Below are 16543 nucleotides of genomic sequence, written 5' to 3'. Positions count from 1 at the left end.
CACCTGTTTCTTTCACTCTTGTTTCCTTCAAGTTTTAGCATGCATTTGCTCTCACTCTGCCTTTTGCTCTTCATTTCTCCTCTGTGATTATGCCCTGTCCCCCAACTCTCCCTCTCTCCCTTTCTGAGCTGCCAGCCCTGGGTTTGCCTGGCCCTCTCCGGCCCCCGTAGCAATCTTTGCAGTCGTGGTTCTGCAGACGCCCCCATGCCTTCCCATTTCTGCCAGCACACTGGCATTTGAGCACTAGTATCATTTGCATCATTTTATTTTGGGGTCAGCCTTTTCAATAACTACTGTGTGTAGGAAGCACCATAATGACTGTGTAGTAGAGCTAGGCTCGAACTGCATAGAATAGGGTCCACTGACTTACTTTCAGAATGAGTGAAAAGTGTATAAAAATCACAGAGAGGAAAAATGATACTCATGCAGTTAATGTCCCTATAAACAGAATGAGTGATTCCGTAAACAAATGTGGCAAGCATCTCCCTAAAAAAAAAAAAAAAAAAGCACGTTTCCTGTAATACTACTTTGTGTTTATACGGGGTCTCTGGTCTATTTCTGGCTCCATAATGTGAGCAAAGCAAAATACTGGAAATTATAGCTAGACTACTAAAGGTCTCCATCCCTTCTCACTTAGTCGAGTAAGTGAGGTTTCCTGTTTCTTCTTGTTGTCTGGCTACCATGGTGGAGGTATTCTGTACAATGGCTAATTATATCTAAAAGTTTTTTTTTTTTTTTTTTTTTTAAGTCACTCACAATTGCTGCAGAGATTTCCAGAAATCAGCTCTAGTAATTGTTTTATATCTTTTGCCCCCATTACTTCATGTGGCAGTGTGGAGGTTCCAGGTGAGACCATGCCTACCGAAATCTAGCTATGCTGTCCCTGTCACACAGCACTGTGACATAAATCACCTTCACGAAGAGTTTCAGTTTTGCTGGGCTAAATTTATGCAGCTGCTCTCAAAAAGCCGTAGGGAAAGGCACATGCGTGTGAAAAACAGTTAAATGCGAGAACAAAACGGGCCGGCCCAGTGGTCAGTGCATGGCAGATGGACAGGAGACCTTATCTGTAGGACAGAGGCTGATGAGTGACGACAAGTGGTACTGCTCAGCGTAAACTGCTCGAGCAACCTGAATTCTGGTGAGAGCCCTGCCTGTCCCTCTGAGAGCTACGCAGCACAGGCTTGTGGCATCTTGTTAAAAAAGAAAGTGACACGGATTTTGTACAATACGTATACTTTTCAATAACAATTGCAACCCAGTTCAACCCTATAAAAATCGTAAAAATTGTTACAATGAAAACCTTTGATCAGAATCTACTCAGGCTCAAACTGAAACTATCTTGTTTGATTTTCCCCTGTCGGAATGAAACCAAATACTCATTAAATCACTGTAACAGCATTTAACATCCTCCTGTCTTTTAAGTAGTCTAAAGAAGTTTTTGTTTCCAGCAAAGTAATTTCACCAAAGTCACATTTATCATCTGAACTTTGCTAAGTAGGTTAATCAAATCGTAATTTAATATCTGAACCACAAACACAGTGTCAATTGTGCAGAGCTCTCTCATTACACTTTCAGGCCTTACCTCCTTACTATTCCTCTTCCATCCTGCCGGCTTAAAAATAATGTAATGCTTTTTAAGCCAAGAGCTCTTTAGCTTTTAGCCAGAAACCATAAGTGAACCACCTCAAGACAATTAACACACTTTTAAGCAGCATCTCCTGCAGTCTCTTACAGTGTTTAAGTACTGGCTGTTTCTTAGTGCACCTATCTCATGTGAGACTGTGGGGAGGATCCCATATATACGCAGTTTCAGCTCCATATTTTGACGATGATAAAGCTGGCAATACATTTCCCACGTGGTTTAAAAAATGCTAACATCATTGAAGGAGAAAAAAATTAAAGTAGCTGCACAAGTCCTCCTACTCTAATGCACTACTCTAATATTACAAGGTAAAATGTGAGAGTGTAAAGAAGGCAGCAGCGAGCTTCTGGTGTTGTCTTTCTTATGGGTTATCTTTTGCAGGATAGGAAGGGATCAGTCCTTGGCTCAAGTTCACTGACAATGTGGCTTACGCTTCCCAAAGTGCTCCCTTGCCGGAATTGTACCTGATGTCCCCCAGTCACTAGTCTCCAATGGGGTGAGCACCGTGGCAGCTCTATTTTGTATACGGTCAGGTCCATATTTGGAGAAGGTCCCAGTTAGTGTACTTCTGCATGAAGATGTTTAAACAAGAAATTTTAAAGCAGATTGAGATTTTGTGCCAAGGTCTGTGATACTCTGTCGGAATTTCCTACGAGCCGGGCCACTTTAGGAAGTCTGTTCCTACTACTGTTACAACATCTCTGTTTTCCAGAAAATTCAGCATAGAACTATAATTAATATGGTTATTAAAACAGACAAGCAGCCTCTCTAAATTCTAGCACAAGTCCCCATTGCTAAGTTGCTTATTTTTCAGCAATTAAAATATGTATATATATATACACATACAGTGAATATCATTTTATATTCTGCTAATCTAAAGAGAAACATTCTTGTTCTTCATGTAAACAAGGGAGCTGTAGTGACCTTCCTATTTTGGATTTCATCAGTACGTCACACTGTTTATTTTCCAAAATCTAATAAAAAGGATGGGAAAAATTCTTTGAAACTCATTAAGATGAACCCTAATATCTATGATTTAAAATGTGGCTTCTTTGCTTCTATGAACTGTTGGCATGCTATGCTATGCTACTGGTTTAAGGTCTCTTATATCGAGAAGTGGTGAATAACAAAGTTGCAGCTCTCGCCAGAGTAGGGGTGACTCCCTGAGCAGAGATTTCTACCAGCACAAAGAGATTTCCTGAGAAATCTTAAAGCTGCTATTTACTGTGGTAGCCTCTGAGTCTAAATAATAACTGCGCAGTTTGAACCTAGAGTTCCCAAACTGCTGCCTTGTACTGATTCTCAGGAGCATATTTCACATCTCAGCTGAAAACAAAGCTCCAAAGTTTTGTTTGCCGTCGCTTTCTGCAATATGTGTCTGTGTCCTCTCTTAAAAATTTGGTCCTGGGTTCTGACTCTGAGCAAATGGGAAAATCACAGTTAGAAAAATCCAAGTTTTAACTTGGTTTTGTACTGAGCCCTTGAATTTTATTGTCAGTCATGAGATTTCAAAGCAAGATCATGGGTTGATACAAAGCTTTATGCCATCAACAATTTGACAACCTATTCCCAAAGGCAATTTACAGCTTAGCACTTGCAGCACAGTCAGGAAACTTTTATGTGATCCCGTGTTTGTTCTGAGCACTTACTGTAGCTCTGGACAGCACGGCCTCCAACATAGGTGTCATAAAAGTAAGAAAATACACATTTCTCTGTCACTGTTAATTTTATATTGGGCTGTGATAGATTTATGAAAGGAACTATGCGTAAGAAGCACTATATCTGTAATGAAATACTATGAAAAATGTGTCAATAATGCTATGGGGTAACCACACTATGGTAAAAAAAAAAAAAAAAAGGATGAATTTAATGTATTAAATAAATAAAGGTGGTTTGGTGAATTTCTTATTAATAATATACTTAGATTACGGAGGTATATATGTAAGATACCAGTTCTCTAAACATGGACTGAGATTTCCCATGGCAGCAAAACTAAGCATGCCAATTTGACAGATAGGCCATTTAGAGAGAGAACAGGATTCATAACCAAGTTTTTTGTTTGCTTTTTCCTTGTAAATGGTTTATTTTGGACGAATCTCAGGTTGGATGTGTGTGGAGGGCATCAAGCCATGTTCTGAGGCAAACCTGCTTTGTTACATTTGGAAAAAGTGGTTTGGATTATAGTTTCCTCTCAAATGATTAAGAGGCACAAATGATGTTTGGTTTTTACTTGCCTTAAATTTAAATAATGCTCAGTGACAGAGTAGCGTCAGAATTAGTTTGGAAATCGTACAACTGTTTGTGTTTGACCTGGTTTCTACAGTTAGATGAGTTTCCTTCTCCTGCATTAAAATATCCATAAAAACATGCTGAAAATTTCAAGTCTCACCTAGTTACTCACTTTGTTGTGGCTGCTGCTATCTTTATGAGTTTGATCATACAAACACTTATGTACCGATGTTCCACTTGATGGCCTGTTAACACACACTGTATGAATAAAGTAACTTCTGTTTCATCTAGTTTTAATGTGGCATTCTTCTCGGAGTATAAGAGATGGAAAGATTGACTTGAACAACCTTTTCTGTCTTGTGTTTAGGACTATTCCCTGAATTCCTGACTCTCACTTGGCTTTCCTTTTGACTATTTTTAATACTTATCAGCTGTCTGTTACTTAATAGATCATCAGATACCACATGTTATTTAGGTAGGTGCTTCTTTGCCCCTGCAGCTCAAGCAGTTAGTCATGTTATTATTATCCACGGAACATGTTTTTCCTATGGAAAGACTGGTAGCTATGCTGTTTATAAGCTGGCTACCAAGAAGGCGTAAAACCCCATACAGTTCTGACTGTTCCTCTATACATGGAAAGTACAAAATAATTTAAGAACTGTGTTTCTCTTTTTTACTCAGTTGATGTTCCGAATAAGATTTCAGCAGAATTGCTTTCGTGATGCAGCAAAAAGCTGTCCAAGGTCTCCACTGTTTTTACTCTGTCTTTCTCTCTCTGCGCCTTTTATGTCTTGCAAATTGACATTGTCGTTACCCAAATTAACCTCTTCTGAATTTGACTTCCCCCCCCTGTATTTGGATCAAGCTCCTCTGTGGGTGGGGCAAAAAGTGAACTCTCCTAACATACAGTACAAATTAGGTCTTTTTAAAAACAAAGACTTCTCTTAAGAATAGCTGTATTTTATTTCTGACAAAGGAAGGCAAAACACAAGTACGCACTAAATCAAAAAGTCAAATGTGTGTAATCTGATGCCAAGCGTAAACATGTATGGACTTTACAAGGCTTGCTGACACTAGATACTCTGATTCTCTTTCATTTGAAAAAGTGCTTTTGAGTTTTCACAGTAGTGCTTGCAAGATGCAGTCAAAATCACCAAGTGAATAAGAACAGGTCTATACAGCCGGCTCGTGTCGAATTGAGCCACTTTTAATTTTTTTATGGGCAGAGTATTTTCTGCTCAGAGTTGCTAATATAAACGTGGTAGCTCTAGCTGAGTTTGCAGTGGGGTTTTTTGGCTCGATTTTTGGCAGAAAGTTTCTTAAGTAAATCCCATAAAAAGCTGCTAATGAGTCACTATACACATACTAACAAAACTGTTTGATTTCTCTGGAGGTTCAGTACCCTACCCCTGGATATTGGCCCTAAACATCACCCGATGGCTCTGTTAGCACCGAAGGACATGCACACATTTCTGTGTTGAATAAAGGAGAGCAGGAGGGAGCGATTTAATAAAGATGTTGTCTTGTCTTCACTGCTGTTATATCAGGCCGCTGTAACAGATCACAGGATTACTGCATCTGTGCAAAAGTACTGCTGTAAAATTGTAAGTTTTGAGGCTGCTTAACATTTGTGCTGAGCAGTACAAGCTGTGTTAATTATTGATCTGTAAGCTCTCCAGTACTGACTGTTGATGGGGCAGCTCCCAGAGGGCTGCCAAGGAATTTTTAAAATAATTTAAATGTTAACAGTATTTCTGTAGCCCGCTGTTTATTTTAAGCATATCACAGGGGTTTCTAAGTACAAAAAAGATCGCATTTAGAGTTGATGAGTGAGAGTTCTGTTCTTCAGCCCTACCTCTAATTATACCACGTGACTGTGAGAAAGGGTGTTTCATTTTTGCTTGTTCATACTTTACAGCAGTTATTGGAGTGCTTTGATTTTGTTACAGGGAGGTAAATATAGCAACTTTCACCCTTTATGTTTCTTCTGAAGATGATGAGACGTGATAGTCCTTATTTTTAGTGAATAGATCCTGATGAAGATGTAGTTACAAGATATTTTGTGCTGAAAGACAGCATTCTTCACAGTTGGTGATCTGAGCCTCTGATGTCCCAGCGCACAGGCAAAATGAAAGACCAGGGGGGATGTTGCATAACCTTTCCTCCTCAACTCCTCCTCTTCCTCACTTGGGAGGTGGCTGAGGGCTGGTTTTCCATGCAAGCTATGGCTGCCACAGGACTGCTTCACCCTACACCTGCCTGTACAGTCCTCAGTTAGGGGCTCACATGCTTGGCATTTCTGGAAAACTGGGCACTAGAAGCCAGCTGAAAACATAGATGGATTTCAGCTCTAGAGAAGTAATGTGCCCAAGGAGCTACACTGGTAGGATTTTCACACTGCAGCAGTGCCCCTGATGGTGTCCGTTCCATACATAGATCTGCAGGCAAAAAGCAGAGCAAGGTGCTGGGTTCACCTCACCTGGGAGATGCCTCACAGCAGGCAAATTCCCACTTGCCCAACATGATAGCACTGCTCTGGAGGTGTGAAGCAAATGTAGCAAAAGCAAGTCCCTAGCCCTCAAAACATCTAGGGAGGGCAAATCAACTGTATCCCTCCTCATTACTCTCCCCAGACACAGCTATGTCAGTAGGTTGCATTTACTCCTCAAGAAAGACTGGAAAGAAGAGGTAGGGTGGCGTGCTCCTGTCCCACCACAACCAAGGGACAGCTTCCAATGAATGATCTAGAAATGTCTAGATGGACTCATGAAGTGCTTCTCTTTCCCTTCTCCTTTCACCCCCCAACATTTTTCGTGTAAGGAAACAGAACTGGCTCCTAGAAGTCACTTGGATGAATATAAACTCTTGAAAGTGTCACGTAGCCCTTGGAATAATTCCAAATAAACCCCAGCTTATTTGGAAAATTTTCTTCTTGAAAAAAAATGCACAAACATTGGTCTTCATCCAAGGCCATGAAATCAACAGCGAGACTCATTTCAGAGGGCCTTGGATCTGGCCCATTGGTGGCTATGACCAGAATGATGGTCTGGTACAATAAATCATTTTTAGATTTCTGTCTTAAAGATGCCAGCAAAGTTTGGTGAGAGAAGAAAGAAAAGAACAATCTTCAGCTGCGTTCAAATGAAATCTCCTCCCCTTTTCCAAACTCTTTGAAACTATCGTTTATGGACTGTCTTATTCTTCTTTGATTGTAGTACCTTTCTTTCTTTCTTTTCTTTTTTTTTTTACAAATATGAGAAATATTTGTAACCATTTGGAATGAAAAGAGTAAATCAGTTGTGTTGAAGACTTCTAAAGTTTTGAATTTTCTAACTTTCCCTTAACTGCTAAGTTTGTGGATTATATGAATCTGCAGGTTATCCCAGTTAGTGTAAATACCCAAGAAATGGAAGAAGAGACATGACAGGATGGACTGAGAGAAATATCAAACATTTGGCCTAATTAGCGTGTGAGTTTTTCAATGTGCTTTTGAGTAAGAGAAGCTTGAAGCTGCCTATCTGTTAGTGTTATGTGCTTTTCTTTTTATTTGAATCTGAGAACCGTGAACACACTGCACTTATTTTGTCAGGAAACCACAAGCTTCACTAGAAGAGCATGGCTGCTAAATGCAAGAAAGGGCAAAGCATTGGTGTAGAGGTTGGAAAGTTTACTATGAGGAAGACAAATCTTTTTACCCACAGAATAGCCATGAGAAAAAGTTGACATTACAGCAAAGAATACAGGGTCTTTCTTTACACTATCACTTGTAACATAGTCAAATTCCGACTTCTACAAATGGTAAATCAAGCTCTAACATCTGAAGTTGACTTAAAAATTACAGACCGTGAAAGTAATATTCTGGGTTCTTTTATTAGCCTTCTGGGTTTGATGCTATTAGATTTCAGTTTCAGGCTTTTCTCTGTCACCAGGAAGACTAGACACTTAATTTCTTTCTCTTATGAAGGACAAGATTCCCACAAAATTATATGATTTTTTAATACAATACTAAAAAATGCCTATACCCAAAGTCCCACAGTAGGATTCTGAAAACTCGCAGCACTGGTCTTGCATAAAGTGTGAACTGATGATAGATAAGCAGTCTCCAAAATGACTGTAATAAATGCATTCTGTTCCTTGCCTGATCCAATAGATACTGTGTTAATATCCTTAAATATTGTGCTTGTAAACTGTAAAGGAGTTCCTGCCACCCAGAACTGTACAGGATATTCCTCACTGGTCCTGCAGCAGCAGAGGTTTTCCATCTCCTAGGCCAGGATGTAGCTTCAGGTGTGTCCTCTTCTCTCCCGTGTGCTAAGCTAGGAGAAAGCAAGGGAATAAGAGCTACAAAAGGGGCTCTGATTTTCACAGCAGCTTTAATTAGTTGTCTTTTCCCAATGGAAATTATGGAGGGTGGCAGTAATAACAGGTTTTCGTTTTGGAAACCAGGCCTGGAAATTGAATAGAGGCTGAATTCTTCAGATCATCCAGAAGAACAGGTAATAGTGCATCAGAAAGAAATTATCCACTTGGCAGAGAAGTAGCACAGGATGCTCTAATGGGTTGAATTGACCAGCCTGCCAAGATTAAAAGTATGGTTGTATGGTGTTTTGGAGAGATTAATTAACTTCCACTCTTTTACTAGGCTCACAGTGAAGACAGCAGCTTTCGGGAGGCTGGGTCAGATTTACTAATAAATGCCACAGTTATATCTTGGTCAAAACTTTGGGAGACTTATGTGATAGCAAGATCTTACCAGTGATCTCTAGTTGCTGCTTCTGGAGGAGGTAAAGAAGCAGAAGAGAAAAGGTGATCCTTAATTTGAGCCTTGGATTTCAAAAAGGATGACCATTCCAAGTAGAAGAGTTGTAGGTGGGGATGGGGCATGACAGAATGAAGTTGTCTTACTGAATCAGATGTGGAGACTTGGCAGTCCCAGGGAAGAGACACAGAGCAGATGGGAATGGGTGGGCCATGCCTTCTCTTGTCCATCAATTCTTGTGGCTGGAGCAGGGCAAGTAGCTCAGCACTGGGCATAGGAGGACATTAATTCCCGAGTTTGCTCGTCAATTCATCTTACCAGCTCCTTTCTCTAAGCTCGTAAGACCAAGTGGACAAAGGGCTCTGGCACTGAGATGGGCACTTGTATGTGAGAGGTAAAAGGCCTCTCAATCCCCTCTAACCTAAAAATCCACACTTGGCCGCTTGTGCTTCCCTAGGTATGTAGAAAAGGTTGAACCAGTGTACATTAGTTGGTTTGTGTATTTGCTTGTTTGTTTTTTAAACTTTTGAAAATATGTTTTTAACGTTGAGTTCATGTGCTATCATACATGAAAGTTGATACAGTCTCTTTAATACTTTGCATTCCTGTAAATACAGAATTACTTACTGTCTAGCTTCTGAATTGAACAACAGTATATATATGTGTGGTTGTACTCGCTTACAGTAAATGGGAAACAAGGGAGACCTGAGAAGGATAAATGAAGCCAAAGTGAATCACAGAGGAGATAAGTGGTGGAAATGGGTAAACAGAAAACTCCACTTCTGTGGGAAAACATGGAGGAACAAAACCACAAGCAGGAGAGGAAGCAGCCAAATCTAAACAATGAATTGCAGCAGCAAGCTACAGCAAATGTGATTTTAAAGAACAGAGCATTCACAACAGAAATGCATTGCTGCTGAAGATCAAATGTGTGAGCACTGCTTTTTTGCTTGCCCATCCCCAGTACCTGCACCAAAAGCCTGGCCTCTTCTGTCCACCTTATTTGTTCAGTAGTGGACTTCATATGACTGATTCAGTTCTCATTAAACTGATTTACTGGGCTCGCTGGCTCTGCTCAGCTTCAGTTTATTCCTACTTTGTTTAAAATTCGGGAAGTGCTGGGGGAGGGGAGAGGACACTAATGGCCGTTCTCGTGCAAGTGGAGTGGTAGCTGATTTATTGCAAAGGTTATAAAGGAAAAGTATTAAGTGTGTTCCATTCTGCTTGGCAAAGTCATCCTGCACAATGTCCAACAAAACCCTGAGAGCGCTGTTTTGTACCAAAAAAAAAAAAAAAAAGAGAGGGAGGAGGGGTGTGTGTGTGTGTGGAGGGGGGACGCTCCACCAAAGATGCGCTCTTCTTCTTTTGAGCATTAATTAAGACTGTAAATCACAGGCAACATGAAACAACTGTATTCGACGGAACGTGGACAGTTCTGGAGTTCTGCTGTGCTTGTGTGATCAGTTTGAATACCTACACTGAAACACTAATGGGAGAGCAAACATCAAAGAGAAATTTTGGCATGAAGAAGCAGTCTGCAGGACCATTACATGGATAAAGTTGTAAAATAGACTCCTCCGTGCAAACTGGGAAGGGAGGTGGAATGAAAGCTTGAAAGGTTTATAGGAACTCAGACTTCTTTTCCTTTCATGCACAAAGTCAGTCCCACGTTAATTTGGTCTTGTCTTGAAATAGGCTTGTATATCTGTGTTCTCAATAAAAGATGGGAGAGGATGGTAACAGAAAAGTTGTTCTCGGAATATGAAAAACTCAGTTCATAGTCTTTAAAATTTAATTTCCTTTTCACATAAATAGTTCAGGGAGTTCTTTTGTCACATCATGTCATAGAATCATAGAATCATAGAATGGCCTGGGTTGAAAAGGACCATAATGATCATCTAGTTTGATATGAACCCTTACTATGTGCGGGGTTGCCAACCACTAGAAGGAAGTCATAATGAAAGGTGGGTCATATTCCCAAGTTTATAGAATTTTTTAAACCTCAATTTGTTATGATCAGGTAATTTTATCTTCTGCAAGGCAACACTTACAGAAATTCACCCAGTAATTCTTTCACAAATCTTATGTCCTCTGAATGTTCTAGAGTTTGTTCATAGGAAGCCACCTAATCTTGATTTAAAGAACTCCCCACACTTATATTGGGTTGTTCATTCTGTTATTTCTTTTTAAAATAAAACTTTATCTTTAAAATTCTATTTTTATTTTTTCTCTGTGACTTCATCAAGTTTCAGTTTCTTGCTAATGTGTCCATAGCAGGCACTCAATGCTGTAGTTGTGTCAACTCGAGGGCAGTTGAGACAATGATTTGACCCACTGTAGAATGTAGTCCATTTCTTCCTCATTTTACCTTGGTTTAAAGCTACTGGCTGCATGTAACCTCTTGATGGAAAATGGCCCGTCCTTAGCAGTTAATTCACGAGTAACTTATTTCCCAGTATGACATATTTTCATAATTGTAAGTAGACCTCTGTCCGACTGCTTGTCCAGGATTTCTCAAAGTGATTTTGGTTTGCAAAGTGTGGTTTGTGTTGTAATTCATAATGTGGAGAATTCCAGAATGGTCAGTGAGGTTAATTTTCCTTCTTGTAGAGTATTACATCGTAATAGAGATGCCCTCTTTAAACACACGAGATGTACAGGAAAGAAAAAAAAAAAACTGTAAAGAATAACTTTGAAAAAAAATGGAATGATTCATCTTTCAAATATTTCACACATAGGATTCAGGAATCCTATTTGTCACAGTAGCCCCCATAAAGCAACTTCTTCCCCTGAACTTGGGAATTTTATTCTGTCAAAAGATAACCATTTGATGTAAAAAATATTCATTAATACTGATACATTATTGCTGTATTTAAATACAGTATAAATGTTTCTTTGCAATAAGCAGGGAAAAGGAATTTGTTCTATTACAGGAATGTGCATGCTAGAGGGTTTATGGACAGGAAAGAGAATTCAAGTGCCTTAAACCAAAGGTAGTGTTCAGAGTAATTGGACTTGTCGTAACTTGCAGAAAGAGCCAATTTATCTATACGCTACTTATGTTGTCAAGGAAAGTACTTGATGTAAAGCACAGGTGTCCACTGCTTTGCCTCTGTACTAGTACTTCAGAGCAGTACCTTTCCTTTGCTTAATGATCAACTGGCCTTCTATAACAGTTAAGACAGCGTCTTTTTTATTACTTGGAAACCAGAATTTTGATGTCTTGGCATGCGGTGTCTTGCAGAGATACCCAGATGGTCATGAACAGGAATAGAAGCTTTCTTTTTACTAAAAAGAGTTGAATTGTAGCATAGTCATGTGTTGGGAAAGGCTTTCATGTGCATGTAAGGCTTACAGTTGCATGTCCAGATGCAAATAATTTGAAGGGTGCACATTCTTGAACTGTACCTAATCTGGAAAAAAGACCTTGTCAAAAAGACTGAGGGAATAGTAGACATGTCTGTTATTTCCTTGCTGCTAGTTCTCTGTTGAAAAGGGAGACACATCACAAATGAACACTGTATTAATATATATATATTTTTAAGAGACTTCAAAAAGATATTTTTAATCCAGCCAGTGAAGCTGTGCTCAACTGTGAGGGGTCCCCTCAGAGCCTGCACACAGAAGCGTGCTTTGATTCCACAGTTGTCTTTCTGGCAGTGCTGTGCCTGGTTTGGATTGACTGTGGCTAAACATGTGGCCACAGGAAAAACCTTTGTAAAACCTTCCGACTTGTAATGATTGGCAGATGCAAAGGATCTGTCCCAAGCTCTTTAAAACAAGCATACTATAACATAGGTTCCATAGTTGCCACAGTGCATGTGTTCTGTCACTTGCTGGATCATTCAGGAGGCATACTCATCCGTAGCCCCTGGGTTTATGTTATGTTTATTTCACAGATACTTTCTACGTACAGGAAGCAGGCAAAATACTTCTGAATGAGAGGTGGTAAGTAGAAGTGAGAGCGAAGGGAAGTGCTGGGTTTTCCATTTCTTGTTGATTTCTGATGAAGGTGCAGTGCATTGCTGAGAAATATGCAAAGAAAGTGCATGGGATTGCTAGACAAGTGGAAAATACTGGCCAATGCCATGTAAATGAGTGGGTTTCCTGTCCTCACCAGTTTAATCCAAACTAGCAATGTGGTTGCTGTTCCCCAGTGTTCCCATGTCTGTAGGTATACACAAGTAAGCATGCCTTAAGGCTGACTTGGTAAATGTGCTGGCTTAGAAGAGGATTGGAGCATTGGAATTTCATGCTCTTCCCTCATCTCCAGTTTGATTCTGGGCAGTGCACTGGGCTGCCATATCTTTCACTTGGCCTCACATACCTGAGCTCTGTCAGAGCTCCTTTGACTGTTCATGGAGAAAAACAGCCAGCGTTTACAACGTTTATCACTTTCAGCCATCCACAACAGGGAGTTCAGATGTAGTTAAATGAAACTAACGCTTAGCACAAGTCTTTGAAATGTATTAAGATGTCTGATGATGCAGATGGATAAACAGTGGGTGTATCAAAAGGCGTTGGAGATTTCATACAGTGGGAGAATTTTCCTCTTCACACACAGCTATACAGATGCGTGCATCTGGGTGGGAGGGGGAAAGGTAAAGGTGTTCACAGATTCCCCCCTCTCCAAAACTCATTCTTCACACACACACACCCCCAATTGCTTCACTTGCTAATCCACCACCTTTTACGTAGCTGTGTTGGCTTCAGGAATCCCCAGAAAAAAGTGCCTTAAAAACTGAGCCCTAGCTGAAATAAAATTCCTAGTCATGCCCCGGGGAGTTTTGCACAATGGAGGATTACAGGACTGTGTCTCAGTTTTGCAGTGCACGCTGCTGGTAGCTCCTCCTCAGCCATGTGGATGAGTAGTGAGGCTGTGCCCACTTAAACGGGAACTTGGCTTCCGTTTGCTCCCACTGCCTTCACTGGAGGCTGGAGGTGGAACTGCCACGAGCCTGCTGGGGAAGAGGGAGATGGCAGTGCCGTGGGTGAAAGCAGGGAAGGCAATCTCAGAGGGCTCTGAGCAGCTGAGAGGAAGGCTGTGGCATCTGGGTTTCAGAAGGTGCCCACACTCCCCCCGCACGTTCCTGAGGTCTTGTGGGTGAGCTGCCCAGACCTGGCAGGGCTGAGCCCTGCATCTGCTACGTGCTCAGGGATCCGGAGACATTTTTTTTTAATCCTTTCTTTCCTGGCATGACAGGTATGCTGCATCATGCCTTCAGTTCCTCTGATTCTGCCATTACTCATTGTTGTTTCGTGTTAGCAAAGCAGCAGGTATCACAGTGCCCTCCTCTCCACACACCCCGTCAGCATGCCCCACAGTTTCTGTTCCCTTGCATAAGCAGTAAAGCAGTCACCCGAGGGCTGGTGAATGCAGCCTTGCTTCATCAGCTGGAAGGTGACTAGTTAAAATCTAACTAGCAGTCTCACGCCCAGCGCCTGACAGGAACAGTCTTGGAAGACTATTAAGAAAATAAAAATTCCCCGCTCTGCCATATAATGGAAATGAGTATACTTCAACAGCCATCCGCTCTAATCTGTTAGCCAGCCCTTAGCAGCTTACCAAGCCTGTATTTAACCTATTTCCCTAATGGCAATTAAGAAATGTTTTCATTTCCCAGGGAGAGGATTGCCAATGAAATCCCCCTCTCCCCTCCAATCCCATCCCGAGGCCCGCGCTCCCCTCCTCTTCCCCACATCCCAGCTCCTTCTTCCTTAGCCTGAGGCATCCGAAGCATTCCCTGTGTGTTTGGGTAGCATGCAGTGAGGAAGAAATGATTAAGCAGCTGAATGTTTGAAATCCAGCTAAATGCACCGATTATTATCTGCTTAGGGCTTTCTTATCTTGAACTGTGTGGTGCTTAATGGCAGGCCCATTGTTTTCAGCTCAAAGGTATTAATGAAGGAATCAGGGCAGCAGGCTGATGTCATAGGTGGCTGAAAGGTGACTTGCTGCACTGATTTCTCTTACTCCACCCCTTCGTAAGGCCCTTCCAACTAGTTCACTGGACGGGTTGGTATTTTTAGAGTGGGGGAAAAAAAAGTCGGGTTGCATGTGTGTGTCTGGTAAAGGGATTGTGGAGGCTCCTAAATATCCTGCTTAGAAGATGTACTCTTAGCTACTGCTCTACTTTCCCACTTCATAAAGACACGGCATTGCTCACCCGGGTCTCAGTGTGAAAGCAGTCAGCCCTTGCTCACACCTGCCAGAGACCCTGGCCACTAGTCTGCACTTTATATTCTGACCTGTATCGAAGGTGAGGATTTTAGTTTGTTTTTCAATGGGAAGAAAGAGCTGGGAATAAGTAACTACTACCAAGTGATACTTTTTTTGAGGTGAGCACAGCCTCTGAGGTGATGGAGGACATAGGAAAGCGTTTCTGTCATTGAGTATCACTTGTGCTTTCTGTCGTGTTTCCAAGCTATTTATTTATTTAATGCATGTCGTTATTAAATGCAAAGGGGTATATGTTGTGTGAAAGGAAACCTGTCTCTCTGGGGTGGGATGTACGTTAAGTTTTCCACAACTTGGCACAGGTGGTGAAAGAATTGAAGATTCAAAATAAATTAGATTTCGTTGTGATTGTGATTTAATCATATGTTGTTTCTGTAACCCATAACTTAAAGCTTAAGAATTTTTAGTACTGCTCTGCACTGTAAAGCTTGGCATCACGCTGCCTACAGAAATGGTCACCATAAAATACAATTCATCAGCTATTTATTACAGGCTCAGCTATGAGTTTGAAGAAAAGCCTTACTAGAAGCTTGTTTCTGTGGAGCAAATGGCTTTTATAGAACAAGAAAAGAAAAATTGCTGTTAAGCAATTTTGTGTGCACACAAATACAAAGAGGCCTCCTGCAGGAATCCAAAATTATTCACTTTTTTGCATTTAAATGAGACTGTCCTTTTAGTGAGTCTTTTTGATTACAGGTAAAATTAATCTCTTTGCTGGCATGTGATTAGTTAGTTAGGGCTTTTGTCCTACCTATACAAATGAGCGAAGAGCTTTCTCCTTTTTCATATTTTTGATTGGTTTTGTGGATTTTTGTCCAGTTTAGTTTGGGTCTGTCAAACATGTAGTTGTTGCTGTTCACTTAAGTATTTCGTGCCTATTGAAGGAGCAGTCTGAATAGTTCAGTAGCACAGACTAGGTAGCAGAAGAGAAAGCAGGAAAGTGGCACTGAGCATTTACACATGCATCAAAGCCAGCTGCTGAATTTTTTGTTCCTGTCTTTAGAAAAAAAAACAGAGATATACCCCTAGAGTTCCTTTTTTTTCCTTCATTTGCTCATGCATGGTTTGGTTTGGTTTTGTTTTGCCACCGAAAACAAAATCTATTCTGAATTAAAACAAACAAACAAAAAACAAACAACAACAACAACAACAAACAAAACCAAAAACAACCAACCACAACTAAAGAACTTTCTAAAAGCATGAATTGAGGTGTGCCAAAAGTGCTGAATAAACTGACAGGCATTTCCAGGCCCCTCTCTCCCTCTCATTTAAGCCCACAGTTTCTTTAGGTTCAGCAGTAAAAACCTATTGAAATGTGAGATTAGCAAACTGAGGTAATCTGTCCGAGATGATTAGGGAAGATGACTATTTTTTTCTTCAGATGACCAAAAGTCATCTTTTTGAGTTCCTTATCTTCAATTTGCTATTTCGCAACTGTTTCTTTCTAAATCTGTAATTCCTGTAAAAATCTAATACTTCACCTCATATTCCAGTTGTTATGTGTATACCACCAATATTTGTCATGAGCAGCGAGGTCTGTCTTTTCCAGAAAACTATTTTGAGATTTTTTAAAAGGAAGAAGTGTTTGTTTATTTCTTCAGCAGTTTGGCAGATTATGTGTCAAGCCCAGGGTGAAAATTTGTTTGCTGAACTTATCTTAAACCTAAGAAGG

At 40.6% G+C, this 16543-nt stretch overlaps 1 protein-coding gene across 5 annotated transcripts in view; it reads left to right on the top strand.

Annotated features, from left to right (window-relative positions):
* Positions 1-16543, top strand: part of PRDM1 (PR/SET domain 1) — a 97775-nt gene that overhangs the window by 19942 nt on the left and 61290 nt on the right. The gene's annotated exons all lie outside the window — the stretch shown is intronic.

The sequence above is a fragment of the Gallus gallus genome, chromosome 3 (genome assembly GCF_016699485.2).
Source record: "Gallus gallus isolate bGalGal1 chromosome 3, bGalGal1.mat.broiler.GRCg7b, whole genome shotgun sequence".
In the NCBI taxonomy this organism is placed as follows: domain Eukaryota; kingdom Metazoa; phylum Chordata; class Aves; order Galliformes; family Phasianidae; genus Gallus; species Gallus gallus.
Note: the sequence above shows the minus strand (reverse complement) of the source record. Positions and strands in the feature narration are given on the sequence as shown.